This window comes from Aulonocara sp. 'chitande type north' Nkhata Bay, linkage group LG20 (genome assembly GCF_057382095.1).
Source record: "Aulonocara sp. 'chitande type north' Nkhata Bay isolate Kocher_YH1m ecotype deep benthic linkage group LG20, A_spYH_male_GT1.1, whole genome shotgun sequence".
NCBI lineage: Eukaryota > Metazoa > Chordata > Actinopteri > Cichliformes > Cichlidae > Aulonocara > Aulonocara sp. 'chitande type north' Nkhata Bay.
Window position 1 is genome coordinate 10,951,351 of NC_141363.1, and position 16,429 is coordinate 10,967,779.

Consider the following 16,429-nt stretch of genomic DNA (forward strand, 5'->3'; position numbering starts at 1 on the left):
CTAATAATTCATAATAAAAGTGGTCATTTTTATAAACATTTTGTTTAATGAGGCTACACCAAAAAGAAACAAGATAAAAACAAAATAAAGTGACATGGCGTCCACCGACAGTCTGTGGATAGCTTGTGTTTTATGCATTTTTGTCTGCCTTATTTATACATGTAAAGCTCTGTATCTGTATAAAGAGTTTGTGTTAGTGTGTGAGAGGTTTTGTGTCACAATGGTCCTGTTTTGTAGGATTTGATTTAAAAAAACAAACATAATTAAAGTAACCAACGATGCTATACGTTGACATCGTTCTTTCACTGTAAGACAAAGCAGGCTATGGTGAATAATCACAGCGATTTTCAGCTCTGAAGAAATCTATCTAGGAGCTATGACAGTGTAAAGACACCCTGCAATTTTAAATGTGTGGCGACATTTGAATGAGGCGCGTACCAGTAGAGGGAGCCAACGCACCACGAATGGTACACAGCCACAGATGCGCTTTGTGCAATGTATTTGTGACATGCAGGAGTGTCCGCAAAGAAATGTGGATAAGTTGTAAATCAAAAGCTAAAGAGCTCATTCTTGCACTGTTTTGATCAGAACACACGTGGGAATGTTCAAGTGTTGAGAATTTGTAATTATAAAGTGAATTAGGGAAGGATATTAGATACTGCCACTGGCTAGATTTCAACCTGGGTCTCTCGCTCCCAAAGCGCGTTCTCTACGCCGCGGCCTGCCCTATAATATATTTCAAGCGTTTACCACAACTGAGAGGTGAAAACTGCCGTTTCTTCGTCTTACAAAATGTTCTGTAACTCCAAAAGTACACGGACTGTCGACATCATTCTTTCACTGTAACAATCAGCAGGCTTTAATAAAAAAGGGAAAAAAAAATCAAGGCGGTTTTCAGGTCTCTAAAGAAAAATACATCTAGGAGATATGAGGAGTTGAAAACGCCTCTGTTACAGAATTTCAGCTGTCATTTTCACTCAAGTCTCCATAGACTTTGAATGTGGACATTTTTTAACTGTGTTGCTTCGAGGCCATTTGCGAGAAAACGGCAACTCCTACAATAATGACAGTGCCATTTTGTTAAAGGCAAGAAAAATACCTACATTTTGATGTATAATTTGTGTTAATGAAGGCAAAATTGAGCGTTTGTTCGGACATGAAGAAGAGATTGAGAAAGCGACAATGCATGGTGTGTTTGGCGTCCATAGCAACCATAACAACCAATATTGATTGATGGAAGAGATTTTGAGACAGGGGTAAAAAAAAAAAAAAGGCAGAGAGAGCCCATTCTGTAGGCTCGCCTGTAGGCTTCTAGCAAGCGTAGCAAGTGAATTTCAGAGCCAGGGATTTTTTTTTTTTTTTTTTTTTTTTTTTTTTTTTTGTGTCCCCAGCATATAGTCCGCATGGGATTCGAACCACTGCCCTCTGTCCTCAATCTCTGCCATAGGGCCTGTCACGTTCCCATGAGCCACTCGGCGGCCCGGAATGACAGGGCAAAAGTGCTATATTTAAAGTGCACACCTGCGCAGCCGCACCCCAATTTTCGGCTCTTTTTCATTAGCTGGACACCAGGCCTTATCTAGTCAGCCGTTCCAACCACATCCCTGCCAATGTGTGCCTACGTCAAGCCGCATACAAGTGTAACGCTCACAATTTTCTGCTATCACTCTAAGGCAACTTAAGTGTTAGTGACGTCACACCTATGCGCCACTGCCCTCTGTGGAGAATGGGAGAAATGTGCTTGCACCTCAACCTATGGACTCAGACGGACATTCAATCATCATCTTCCTCACTCAAGGTAACCTTATGGCTTGTAGGAACACTGCACGTGTATGATAAGACTGTAGCCGTTCAACCGGCCCTCGTAAGGTTGCTGAAGACAGTGAACACCGTGGAATTCTCAGTATCACTGTGGTCCTGGGTTTTTCCACTGTCCTGCTAAGTGCTTATGTAATTGTAACCAACATAGGAGAGAGACGTAACATCGTGGAAGAGACATAAAGTGAGTAAAAACGATCTAAATGCATTTAGAATATATTTAGAACTACAAATTACACGTTTCTTAGCAATTATTGTTTTTTATGTCAAGCTTCAAGCTAGCTTCTTTATTGGGGCTTGGGACCAGCAAAAGTGACCCGAAATTTGGTCTTTAAGTCTGGTCATTAGCATGTCTGGACCCAAACTACACTGCAGGTCCCAAAGTCAAATGATCACTGAGAGTTAAAAATCTGTCTGAAGTTAGAAGTTAGCAGAGAGTTAGCTCACTAGTTTCCGTCTAAATATAATATACCAGGTTCTGACTGAGGGATTTCTAAAACAAATTAAAAGGCACAGCTCTGCTATCACTTCTGACATACATGAAGACAGGAAAGTAAGCAGCAGTGATGTTTGTAGGGTTACTGAAGTTTGGCTTGCTGGTATATAGTGATGTGCTATGTGACTAGCGAAACAGCTATGTTAGCATAACATTAACACAGTGATGAAGGGGAACTTTTTTCCACTGGATAAGAATTAAGGTGAGGGTTCCCGATGGTTAGGGACAAATGCAGTGGCATGGCAGGATGCTGTAAACGGACCAAACTTCAGTCAAGAGAACAACTGAGATAATCCATCCACATACAGGTTAGTCATTAATGTGCTGCTGCATTGCCTGGGCTGTAGTTACATGGTAAGGTTTTAAAAACTGAGCTTTAAAATGAATAGTTGTAATAAAAACTGAGAGAGGCCGACAGTGATCACTTACTTTTTGTAAGGGGCTTGTTGAGATTAAATAGAACAAGTTACAAAGCATTAAAACATGTTAAAAACACAACAGCCTTATTAAACGCAGAGTAGTTTGGGCCCAGAAGTAGGATTGATCACGTCATCACTTAAAGACCGGATAGACACATGGTGGAGTTACTTTTTTGTGTTTGTGTGTGTTTTTAAGTAGTTTTAAACTTTGTGATCCACAACAGGTAACAGTAAAAGATGAACATTTTTAAGCATAATGCTGTTACCAAACTACATTAATGGCCCAAAAACAGACCATAGAAAAAACCGTGGCTATGTGAAAAAAAATGATGACAACTAGTCCTAATTCAGGCTAATTGTTTTTTTGTTTTTTTGTTTTGTTTTTTTCCGACATCCCTCCACACACACAGGCTGTGCTGGCTCACAGAAAGAGTGGGTCATCAACATTATCAGGCAGCTGGTGTTCATAGCAAGCCTCACCAGACAGCTTCAGTCCATATCGGATGTACAGGATGGAGTTAAGGCTCTGCAAGGACATCTGATTTGTAAGTTTGCTTTTTACCACACTCATCTGGGCCAAGAGTAGAGGAAACTGCCTTATCTTCTGCAGCTGGAATTCAAAACAAGTATTTGAACTCGGACACGGCCTGCAGATTAGACTGGGTTTGTTTGGTTTTTCTTTTTCGTGCTTTTCCCACTTTTCTAGCTTGTTGTGCCCTTTTTCTTTCAGGATCTGCAGTTTCCTCCCTGTCCAGTAGAGGCCTCTCTCAGAGAAAGAACAGCTTGGGGATGCAGATGATGACGATTGGAGATCAGACACACCGCCCCCACCTCTCCTTATCCATGCTTAGGTCAGAAGTGGAATGCTCTTTTGCTGTTTGTTAGTTACGGATGGAGTAACACTAACTAAGGAAATACACACAACACAGTGATTGTGAATAAGTCACTCCAAGTGTGAAAAGGTGATAGTCAGAGTGAGACTACACATGAATTATTCAGGAAATGCACACTCAGTGAGAGAATAACTATAATTCAGTGTCACTAGGGGATATAACTTGAAGATGATGTGTCTTCATTTCTGATTCATTTTGAACAGTGATGAATGTGGAAGTAAATGAGCGCGAGCTGATCAAAACGGGCGAGCTGTTTTTACATATTTCTGCAGCCTGGATGCCGTGGGCTTTGTCCAGGAGTAAAAGATGACATCGCCCATTTCGGATCTTATATATAGTTATACCTTGGTGTTTTGTAGCATCACCTGACAAACTTTTACTTTCCTGATGTTTAGACTTTCTGATCCCTCCACAGACTCTGCTTTGTCTTTCTACAAAGAGTTGACGACATTAAATACAGATGTTTTAACAGTGCTTGAATGTTTTATTTTGTTTACTCTAGCCTCCAACTCAAACTTTGGTTGCTCCTATGCCCACGTCACTTCCTCCACCAATCAGAATGAGGGTCCGGGTTCAGGAAGACGTCTTCCTGATCCCAGTTCCACAAAGGTCGGTGAAAAGTTTTAAGTTTGAGCAGTACATAAAAATAAATCCCAATCTGATTGGTATAGTGTTTTTTTGTTGTTGTTGTTGTTGTTGTTTTTAATTTCTGTTTAATCGCCGGTCATTGCTCTGCATCCCAGTGAGGCCAACTCCTGCTCTGTGTCGTGGCTGTGTGAGCAGGCAGCTCAGCGTTACTACCAGAAATGTGGCCTCCTGCCTCGTCTCTCTCTGCAGAAAGAAGGCGCTCTGCTCTCCCCGCAGGACCAGCTACTGGCCGTCCTGCACACAAATGAAGAGGTGAGGTGACACTGAGGAGAGCCAGAAGTGACCATACTTGGACCACAGACAATTTAAAAGATGCTGAAGACTACCATGATTGGTTGATGAAGTCTGATCACGAGTGTTTAAGACAAATGTTGTCACCGTTGCTATCTTGGATTTAAAAAAAAAAAAAACAACCCACAGTGACAAGAGGACAGCTATGACTGTGAAACAGCTTGCATGTCAGCCAGTGAGCATACTCCTTTTCTTAGGCAAAGTATGGCCCAAATTCATAAAATAGACTTTCTCATAGACACAGAGGTCTTTTCATTAAATCACTGATAGAAGGAATGGAGGTTCTAGGTCCTTCCACAATGACTTCATCTTTCTTACCCAGATGAGGCGTGCAGGTTTTAGACTGTATGATTCTGGTAAGAAGGTGAAGGGCTGATTATGTTAACAAGCTGCCTGAGAAACTACAATCTGAGAAACTGTAAAGATTAGAACCATTTCTATTACCAGACTGGATGCTGACTTGCTTTTGGAGCCAGCTTCCAGAAGACACTGAAGGAATCACAGTTTTTGGGATTGAATCCTTGGCTTCACTTTCCCGCACCAGTGCAGGATAACTGATGGGTTTGTGTTGTGGGTTCTGGCTGACGTTTGCTCGTGGGGATCTCCCTCCTCTCCCTGAGCGATACAAGAAGGCCTGTCAAAGTCTAGCAGTGGGTGAGCAACACAGAGGAAATGCATTATAAAACGGACACATGTGCATTCTTGTATTCTGTTATGAAGTACCATTTCTTTCTACCTGTAGATGAGAACAAGCGTGTCTCCCGGCTATGTGAGGTTCGGGACCGGGGTTCCTCCGTGTCAGGACTCCAAATGTCTCGGTTTGGCCGCCTCTTCCCTCAGCCCGCTCCTCCGTGCCCTAAAACTTCAGGCCAGCCTCACGGAGCTGCGAATTTCTGGAAACCGTATGTCTGACGACCTTCTCCCTGAGCTGATTGCCACAACGCTCACCATGCCTCGTCTGCAGCTGCTGGACATTTCTGCCAACTGCATTACAGGGGACAGCCTGGAGAAGGCTGTAAATGCTTTAAAGGGACAGAGTGCACCTGCATTCCTGGTAAGGGCCTCAGCTAGCCAATAGTGGCAGCTCCAGGTTTACCATCTAACCTGTATTTAAGTACCTCTGGTCTTAATAACTACCTTAGATCTTAATAACAAGCTAACCTGATTCATATCAATGATATCTGTCAGAGAGAATTGGCTCTCGTGATCATTTGCTTTTTCTGCTCGTTTCCACTCAAAGTGCCTGGAGGAGCTGGACCTCAGTATGAACCCACTGGGGGACGGCGTGTCTGAGTCTCTGTCCTGTCTGCTGTCCTGCTGCCCTGTGCTAGCCAAGCGGTCTCTGCAGGTCTCACTGCTCATTTCCTTCAGCAGCATCGACTGCTGCTAGCCAGCGCGCTCACAGGTGACTCTCTAACAAGCAGCTGACTGAAGCCTTAAGCTTCACTGAACTCCCACCCATAAGCAAAACTGCAACTAACTTTACATCTTCTGAACGTTCAGGCACAGGCCATTTGAAAGCAGTGTGCCTGTCCCTCAATCCCCTGGGCTCCACCGGCTTTGAGCTGGTGTTAAAGACTCTGCCCCTCCACTGCCTCACACACGTGGACCTGTCAGCTGTCTGCAGAGGGCCTGCTGATTACCCGGCACTGGAACACCTCGCCAAAGTCCTGTCACAGGTGTGCACGCAAAAATCATGCAATGTCATTTATTGTCGAAAGATATAATTGTGCAATCAGGTTAAGACTTTTGTGTTTTTGCAGGACGAGTGCTCTCTGACCCACCTCAGCCTGGCTGCAAATGGGCTGACAGACAGCAGTGTAGCTACCTTGGCGAGGTGTGTGTGTGTGTGTGAGGGCGTCATTTCTACGGCTCAGTTATTACTCATGTTAGTGGGGCTTTGCCTTTGTTTAAATTGTCACTCTTTACTGGCCTGTTGGACTTTTTCTTATTATTTCACAGGTGCCTCTCGTCGTGTCCCACACTGGTGAGTCTGAATCTGTCAGGAAATCCGTCTGTTACATCAGTGGGACTTCACAACATCCTGGCGTCTGTCAGAGAGGCCCGTCGACCACTGACACTTCTAAACCTCGAAGGTATGTCTGAACTTGGAGATACTCCATGGAGTTCCTTTTTTTTTCTAAAGCTATTCTTAGATTCACCGTTTCACACTAATTCACAATTTGGATTTCTTTGATGTTTTTATCACCTGTGCAAAGTTGTACTTGGCAACAGTTTCTTTCTTGCTATCAGTGCGTTTCCTTTTGACGCATTTCTAAGTTTGAACATTTAGTATGTATGCACAGAGGTGTTACATGATGATTACACACACAGACATTACAATATAGAAGTGTGGTTTAAAGATTTAAAAAAAAGATTAGCTGTGAATTAATTTTCCATTTTATGGAGCAGAAAACATTGCTGAATGCTAGCTAACAGGCTACATTTGGATGTCAAATATTTATAGGGGGGAAAATGGAAATTATGGATATGAAATAAAATGATTCTTTGTTGCTTAACCTGCAGGTTGTCAGGTCTCTGGCCCCTGGGAGAGTCAAGACCTGGACAGTTTGTCAGAGCTGGTCCAGGATATCCGTCTTTGCTCTCAGACCCTCAACAAGCTGGACCGACAGACCTTGAAGCAGAGCTGGGACAGGACTCAGTCACACGGACACTTTCTCTGCCACCTCTACTTGAGGGTGGCAGGTGTGTTCATAATAAATAATTAATAATGAATTATTAATTTCCTAATAATTCATAATAAAAGTGGTCATTTTTATAAACATTTTGTTTAATGAGGCTACACCAAAAAGAAACAAGATAAAAACAAAATAAAGTGACATGGCGTCCACCGACAGTCTGTGGATAGCTTGTGTTTTATGCATTTTTGTCTGCCTTATTTATACATGTAAAGCTCTGTATCTGTATAAAGAGTTTGTGTTAGTGTGTGAGAGGTTTTGTGTCACAATGGTCCTGTTTTGTAGGATTTGATTTAAAAAAACAAACATAATTAAAGTAACCAACGATGCTATACGTTGACATCGTTCTTTCACTGTAAGACAAAGCAGGCTATGGTGAATAATCACAGCGATTTTCAGCTCTGAAGAAATCTATCTAGGAGCTATGACAGTGTAAAGACACCCTGCAATTTTAAATGTGTGGCGACATTTGAATGAGGCGCGTACCAGTAGAGGGAGCCAACGCACCACGAATGGTACACAGCCACAGATGCGCTTTGTGCAATGTATTTGTGACATGCAGGAGTGTCCGCAAAGAAATGTGGATAAGTTGTAAATCAAAAGCTAAAGAGCTCATTCTTGCACTGTTTTGATCAGAACACACGTGGGAATGTTCAAGTGTTGAGAATTTGTAATTATAAAGTGAATTAGGGAAGGATATTAGATACTGCCACTGGCTAGATTTCAACCTGGGTCTCTCGCTCCCAAAGCGCGTTCTCTACGCCGCGGCCTGCCCTATAATATATTTCAAGCGTTTACCACAACTGAGAGGTGAAAACTGCCGTTTCTTCGTCTTACAAAATGTTCTGTAACTCCAAAAGTACACGGACTGTCGACATCATTCTTTCACTGTAACAATCAGCAGGCTTTAATAAAAAAGGGAAAAAAAAATCAAGGCGGTTTTCAGGTCTCTAAAGAAAAATACATCTAGGAGATATGAGGAGTTGAAAACGCCTCTGTTACAGAATTTCAGCTGTCATTTTCACTCAAGTCTCCATAGACTTTGAATGTGGACATTTTTTAACTGTGTTGCTTCGAGGCCATTTGCGAGAAAACGGCAACTCCTACAATAATGACAGTGCCATTTTGTTAAAGGCAAGAAAAATACCTACATTTTGATGTATAATTTGTGTTAATGAAGGCAAAATTGAGCGTTTGTTCGGACATGAAGAAGAGATTGAGAAAGCGACAATGCATGGTGTGTTTGGCGTCCATAGCAACCATAACAACCAATATTGATTGATGGAAGAGATTTTGAGACAGGGGTAAAAAAAAAAAAAAGGCAGAGAGAGCCCATTCTGTAGGCTCGCCTGTAGGCTTCTAGCAAGCGTAGCAAGTGAATTTCAGAGCCAGGGATTTTTTTTTTTTTTTTTTTTTTTTTTTTTTTTTTTTGTGTCCCCAGCATATAGTCCGCATGGGATTCGAACCACTGCCCTCTGTCCTCAATCTCTGCCATAGGGCCTGTCACGTTCCCATGAGCCACTCGGCGGCCCGGAATGACAGGGCAAAAGTGCTATATTTAAAGTGCACACCTGCGCAGCCGCACCCCAATTTTCGGCTCTTTTTCATTAGCTGGACACCAGGCCTTATCTAGTCAGCCGTTCCAACCACATCCCTGCCAATGTGTGCCTACGTCAAGCCGCATACAAGTGTAACGCTCACAATTTTCTGCTATCACTCTAAGGCAACTTAAGTGTTAGTGACGTCACACCTATGCGCCACTGCCCTCTGTGGAGAATGGGAGAAATGTGCTTGCACCTCAACCTATGGACTCAGACGGACATTCAATCATCATCTTCCTCACTCAAGGTAACCTTATGGCTTGTAGGAACACTGCACGTGTATGATAAGACTGTAGCCGTTCAACCGGCCCTCGTAAGGTTGCTGAAGACAGTGAACACCGTGGAATTCTCAGTATCACTGTGGTCCTGGGTTTTTCCACTGTCCTGCTAAGTGCTTATGTAATTGTAACCAACATAGGAGAGAGACGTAACATCGTGGAAGAGACATAAAGTGAGTAAAAACGATCTAAATGCATTTAGAATATATTTAGAACTACAAATTACACGTTTCTTAGCAATTATTGTTTTTTATGTCAAGCTTCAAGCTAGCTTCTTTATTGGGGCTTGGGACCAGCAAAAGTGACCCGAAATTTGGTCTTTAAGTCTGGTCATTAGCATGTCTGGACCCAAACTACACTGCAGGTCCCAAAGTCAAATGATCACTGAGAGTTAAAAATCTGTCTGAAGTTAGAAGTTAGCAGAGAGTTAGCTCACTAGTTTCCGTCTAAATATAATATACCAGGTTCTGACTGAGGGATTTCTAAAACAAATTAAAAGGCACAGCTCTGCTATCACTTCTGACATACATGAAGACAGGAAAGTAAGCAGCAGTGATGTTTGTAGGGTTACTGAAGTTTGGCTTGCTGGTATATAGTGATGTGCTATGTGACTAGCGAAACAGCTATGTTAGCATAACATTAACACAGTGATGAAGGGGAACTTTTTTCCACTGGATAAGAATTAAGGTGAGGGTTCCCGATGGTTAGGGACAAATGCAGTGGCATGGCAGGATGCTGTAAACGGACCAAACTTCAGTCAAGAGAACAACTGAGATAATCCATCCACATACAGGTTAGTCATTAATGTGCTGCTGCATTGCCTGGGCTGTAGTTACATGGTAAGGTTTTAAAAACTGAGCTTTAAAATGAATAGTTGTAATAAAAACTGAGAGAGGCCGACAGTGATCACTTACTTTTTGTAAGGGGCTTGTTGAGATTAAATAGAACAAGTTACAAAGCATTAAAACATGTTAAAAACACAACAGCCTTATTAAACGCAGAGTAGTTTGGGCCCAGAAGTAGGATTGATCACGTCATCACTTAAAGACCGGATAGACACATGGTGGAGTTACTTTTTTGTGTTTGTGTGTGTTTTTAAGTAGTTTTAAACTTTGTGATCCACAACAGGTAACAGTAAAAGATGAACATTTTTAAGCATAATGCTGTTACCAAACTACATTAATGGCCCAAAAACAGACCATAGAAAAAACCGTGGCTATGTGAAAAAAAATGATGACAACTAGTCCTAATTCAGGCTAATTGTTTTTTTGTTTTTTTGTTTTGTTTTTTTCCGACATCCCTCCACACACACAGGCTGTGCTGGCTCACAGAAAGAGTGGGTCATCAACATTATCAGGCAGCTGGTGTTCATAGCAAGCCTCACCAGACAGCTTCAGTCCATATCGGATGTACAGGATGGAGTTAAGGCTCTGCAAGGACATCTGATTTGTAAGTTTGCTTTTTACCACACTCATCTGGGCCAAGAGTAGAGGAAACTGCCTTATCTTCTGCAGCTGGAATTCAAAACAAGTATTTGAACTCGGACACGGCCTGCAGATTAGACTGGGTTTGTTTGGTTTTTCTTTTTCGTGCTTTTCCCACTTTTCTAGCTTGTTGTGCCCTTTTTCTTTCAGGATCTGCAGTTTCCTCCCTGTCCAGTAGAGGCCTCTCTCAGAGAAAGAACAGCTTGGGGATGCAGATGATGACGATTGGAGATCAGACACACCGCCCCCACCTCTCCTTATCCATGCTTAGGTCAGAAGTGGAATGCTCTTTTGCTGTTTGTTAGTTACGGATGGAGTAACACTAACTAAGGAAATACACACAACACAGTGATTGTGAATAAGTCACTCCAAGTGTGAAAAGGTGATAGTCAGAGTGAGACTACACATGAATTATTCAGGAAATGCACACTCAGTGAGAGAATAACTATAATTCAGTGTCACTAGGGGATATAACTTGAAGATGATGTGTCTTCATTTCTGATTCATTTTGAACAGTGATGAATGTGGAAGTAAATGAGCGCGAGCTGATCAAAACGGGCGAGCTGTTTTTACATATTTCTGCAGCCTGGATGCCGTGGGCTTTGTCCAGGAGTAAAAGATGACATCGCCCATTTCGGATCTTATATATAGTTATACCTTGGTGTTTTGTAGCATCACCTGACAAACTTTTACTTTCCTGATGTTTAGACTTTCTGATCCCTCCACAGACTCTGCTTTGTCTTTCTACAAAGAGTTGACGACATTAAATACAGATGTTTTAACAGTGCTTGAATGTTTTATTTTGTTTACTCTAGCCTCCAACTCAAACTTTGGTTGCTCCTATGCCCACGTCACTTCCTCCACCAATCAGAATGAGGGTCCGGGTTCAGGAAGACGTCTTCCTGATCCCAGTTCCACAAAGGTCGGTGAAAAGTTTTAAGTTTGAGCAGTACATAAAAATAAATCCCAATCTGATTGGTATAGTGTTTTTTTGTTGTTGTTGTTGTTGTTGTTTTTAATTTCTGTTTAATCGCCGGTCATTGCTCTGCATCCCAGTGAGGCCAACTCCTGCTCTGTGTCGTGGCTGTGTGAGCAGGCAGCTCAGCGTTACTACCAGAAATGTGGCCTCCTGCCTCGTCTCTCTCTGCAGAAAGAAGGCGCTCTGCTCTCCCCGCAGGACCAGCTACTGGCCGTCCTGCACACAAATGAAGAGGTGAGGTGACACTGAGGAGAGCCAGAAGTGACCATACTTGGACCACAGACAATTTAAAAGATGCTGAAGACTACCATGATTGGTTGATGAAGTCTGATCACGAGTGTTTAAGACAAATGTTGTCACCGTTGCTATCTTGGATTTAAAAAAAAAAAAAACAACCCACAGTGACAAGAGGACGGCTATGACTGTGAAACAGCTTGCATGTCAGCCAGTGAGCATACTCCTTTTCTTAGGCAAAGTATGGCCCAAATTCATAAAATAGACTTTCTCATAGACACAGAGGTCTTTTCATTAAATCACTGATAGAAGGAATGGAGGTTCTAGGTCCTTCCACAATGACTTCATCTTTCTTACCCAGATGAGGCGTGCAGGTTTTAGACTGTATGATTCTGGTAAGAAGGTGAAGGGCTGATTATGTTAACAAGCTGCCTGAGAAACTACAATCTGAGAAACTGTAAAGATTAGAACCATTTCTATTACCAGACTGGATGCTGACTTGCTTTTGGAGCCAGCTTCCAGAAGACACTGAAGGAATCACAGTTTTTGGGATTGAATCCTTGGCTTCACTTTCCCGCACCAGTGCAGGATAACTGATGGGTTTGTGTTGTGGGTTCTGGCTGACGTTTGCTCGTGGGGATCTCCCTCCTCTCCCTGAGCGATACAAGAAGGCCTGTCAAAGTCTAGCAGTGGGTGAGCAACACAGAGGAAATGCATTATAAAACGGACACATGTGCATTCTTGTATTCTGTTATGAAGTACCATTTCTTTCTACCTGTAGATGAGAACAAGCGTGTCTCCCGGCTATGTGAGGTTCGGGACCGGGGTTCCTCCGTGTCAGGACTCCAAATGTCTCGGTTTGGCCGCCTCTTCCCTCAGCCCGCTCCTCCGTGCCCTAAAACTTCAGGCCAGCCTCACGGAGCTGCGAATTTCTGGAAACCGTATGTCTGACGACCTTCTCCCTGAGCTGATTGCCACAACGCTCACCATGCCTCGTCTGCAGCTGCTGGACATTTCTGCCAACTGCATTACAGGGGACAGCCTGGAGAAGGCTGTAAATGCTTTAAAGGGACAGAGTGCACCTGCATTCCTGGTAAGGGCCTCAGCTAGCCAATAGTGGCAGCTCCAGGTTTACCATCTAACCTGTATTTAAGTACCTCTGGTCTTAATAACTACCTTAGATCTTAATAACAAGCTAACCTGATTCATATCAATGATATCTGTCAGAGAGAATTGGCTCTCGTGATCATTTGCTTTTTCTGCTCGTTTCCACTCAAAGTGCCTGGAGGAGCTGGACCTCAGTATGAACCCACTGGGGGACGGCGTGTCTGAGTCTCTGTCCTGTCTGCTGTCCTGCTGCCCTGTGCTAGCCAAGCGGTCTCTGCAGGTCTCACTGCTCATTTCCTTCAGCAGCATCGACTGCTGCTAGCCAGCGCGCTCACAGGTGACTCTCTAACAAGCAGCTGACTGAAGCCTTAAGCTTCACTGAACTCCCACCCATAAGCAAAACTGCAACTAACTTTACATCTTCTGAACGTTCAGGCACAGGCCATTTGAAAGCAGTGTGCCTGTCCCTCAATCCCCTGGGCTCCACCGGCTTTGAGCTGGTGTTAAAGACTCTGCCCCTCCACTGCCTCACACACGTGGACCTGTCAGCTGTCTGCAGAGGGCCTGCTGATTACCCGGCACTGGAACACCTCGCCAAAGTCCTGTCACAGGTGTGCACGCAAAAATCATGCAATGTCATTTATTGTCGAAAGATATAATTGTGCAATCAGGTTAAGACTTTTGTGTTTTTGCAGGACGAGTGCTCTCTGACCCACCTCAGCCTGGCTGCAAATGGGCTGACAGACAGCAGTGTAGCTACCTTGGCGAGGTGTGTGTGTGTGTGTGAGGGCGTCATTTCTACGGCTCAGTTATTACTCATGTTAGTGGGGCTTTGCCTTTGTTTAAATTGTCACTCTTTACTGGCCTGTTGGACTTTTTCTTATTATTTCACAGGTGCCTCTCGTCGTGTCCCACACTGGTGAGTCTGAATCTGTCAGGAAATCCGTCTGTTACATCAGTGGGACTTCACAACATCCTGGCGTCTGTCAGAGAGGCCCGTCGACCACTGACACTTCTAAACCTCGAAGGTATGTCTGAACTTGGAGATACTCCATGGAGTTCCTTTTTTTTTCTAAAGCTATTCTTAGATTCACCGTTTCACACTAATTCACAATTTGGATTTCTTTGATGTTTTTATCACCTGTGCAAAGTTGTACTTGGCAACAGTTTCTTTCTTGCTATCAGTGCGTTTCCTTTTGACGCATTTCTAAGTTTGAACATTTAGTATGTATGCACAGAGGTGTTACATGATGATTACACACACAGACATTACAATATAGAAGTGTGGTTTAAAGATTTAAAAAAAAGATTAGCTGTGAATTAATTTTCCATTTTATGGAGCAGAAAACATTGCTGAATGCTAGCTAACAGGCTACATTTGGATGTCAAATATTTATAGGGGGGAAAATGGAAATTATGGATATGAAATAAAATGATTCTTTGTTGCTTAACCTGCAGGTTGTCAGGTCTCTGGCCCCTGGGAGAGTCAAGACCTGGACAGTTTGTCAGAGCTGGTCCAGGATATCCGTCTTTGCTCTCAGACCCTCAACAAGCTGGACCGACAGACCTTGAAGCAGAGCTGGGACAGGACTCAGTCACACGGACACTTTCTCTGCCACCTCTACTTGAGGGTGGCAGGTGTGTTCATAATAAATAATTAATAATGAATTATTAATTTCCTAATAATTCATAATAAAAGTGGTCATTTTTATAAACATTTTGTTTAATGAGGCTACACCAAAAAGAAACAAGATAAAAACAAAATAAAGTGACATGGCGTCCACCGACAGTCTGTGGATAGCTTGTGTTTTATGCATTTTTGTCTGCCTTATTTATACATGTAAAGCTCTGTATCTGTATAAAGAGTTTGTGTTAGTGTGTGAGAGGTTTTGTGTCACAATGGTCCTGTTTTGTAGGATTTGATTTAAAAAAACAAACATAATTAAAGTAACCAACGATGCTATACGTTGACATCGTTCTTTCACTGTAAGACAAAGCAGGCTATGGTGAATAATCACAGCGATTTTCAGCTCTGAAGAAATCTATCTAGGAGCTATGACAGTGTAAAGACACCCTGCAATTTTAAATGTGTGGCGACATTTGAATGAGGCGCGTACCAGTAGAGGGAGCCAACGCACCACGAATGGTACACAGCCACAGATGCGCTTTGTGCAATGTATTTGTGACATGCAGGAGTGTCCGCAAAGAAATGTGGATAAGTTGTAAATCAAAAGCTAAAGAGCTCATTCTTGCACTGTTTTGATCAGAACACACGTGGGAATGTTCAAGTGTTGAGAATTTGTAATTATAAAGTGAATTAGGGAAGGATATTAGATACTGCCACTGGCTAGATTTCAACCTGGGTCTCTCGCTCCCAAAGCGCGTTCTCTACGCCGCGGCCTGCCCTATAATATATTTCAAGCGTTTACCACAACTGAGAGGTGAAAACTGCCGTTTCTTCGTCTTACAAAATGTTCTGTAACTCCAAAAGTACACGGACTGTCGACATCATTCTTTCACTGTAACAATCAGCAGGCTTTAATAAAAAAGGGAAAAAAAAATCAAGGCGGTTTTCAGGTCTCTAAAGAAAAATACATCTAGGAGATATGAGGAGTTGAAAACGCCTCTGTTACAGAATTTCAGCTGTCATTTTCACTCAAGTCTCCATAGACTTTGAATGTGGACATTTTTTAACTGTGTTGCTTCGAGGCCATTTGCGAGAAAACGGCAACTCCTACAATAATGACAGTGCCATTTTGTTAAAGGCAAGAAAAATACCTACATTTTGATGTATAATTTGTGTTAATGAAGGCAAAATTGAGCGTTTGTTCGGACATGAAGAAGAGATTGAGAAAGCGACAATGCATGGTGTGTTTGGCGTCCATAGCAACCATAACAACCAATATTGATTGATGGAAGAGATTTTGAGACAGGGGTAAAAAAAAAAAAAAGGCAGAGAGAGCCCATTCTGTAGGCTCGCCTGTAGGCTTCTAGCAAGCGTAGCAAGTGAATTTCAGAGCCAGGGATTTTTTTTTTTTTTTTTTGTGTCCCCAGCATATGGTCCGCATGGGATTCGAACCACTGCCCTCTGTCCTCAATCTCTGCCATAGGGCCTGTCACGTTCCCATGAGCCACTCGGCGGCCCGGAATGACAGGGCAAAAGTGCTATATTTAAAGTGCACACCTGCGCAGCCGCACCCCAATTTTCGGCTCTTTTTCATTAGCTGGACACCAGGCCTTATCTAGTCAGCCGTTCCAACCACATCCCTGCCAATGTGTGCCTACGTCAAGCCGCATACAAGTGTAACGCTCACAATTTTCTGCTATCACTCTAAGGCAACTTAAGTGTTAGTGACGTCACACCTATGCGCCACTGCCCTCTGTGGAGAATGGGAGAAATGTGCTTGCACCTCAACCTATGGACTCAGACGGACATTCAATCATCATCTTCCTCACTCAAGGTAACCTTATGGCTTGTAGGA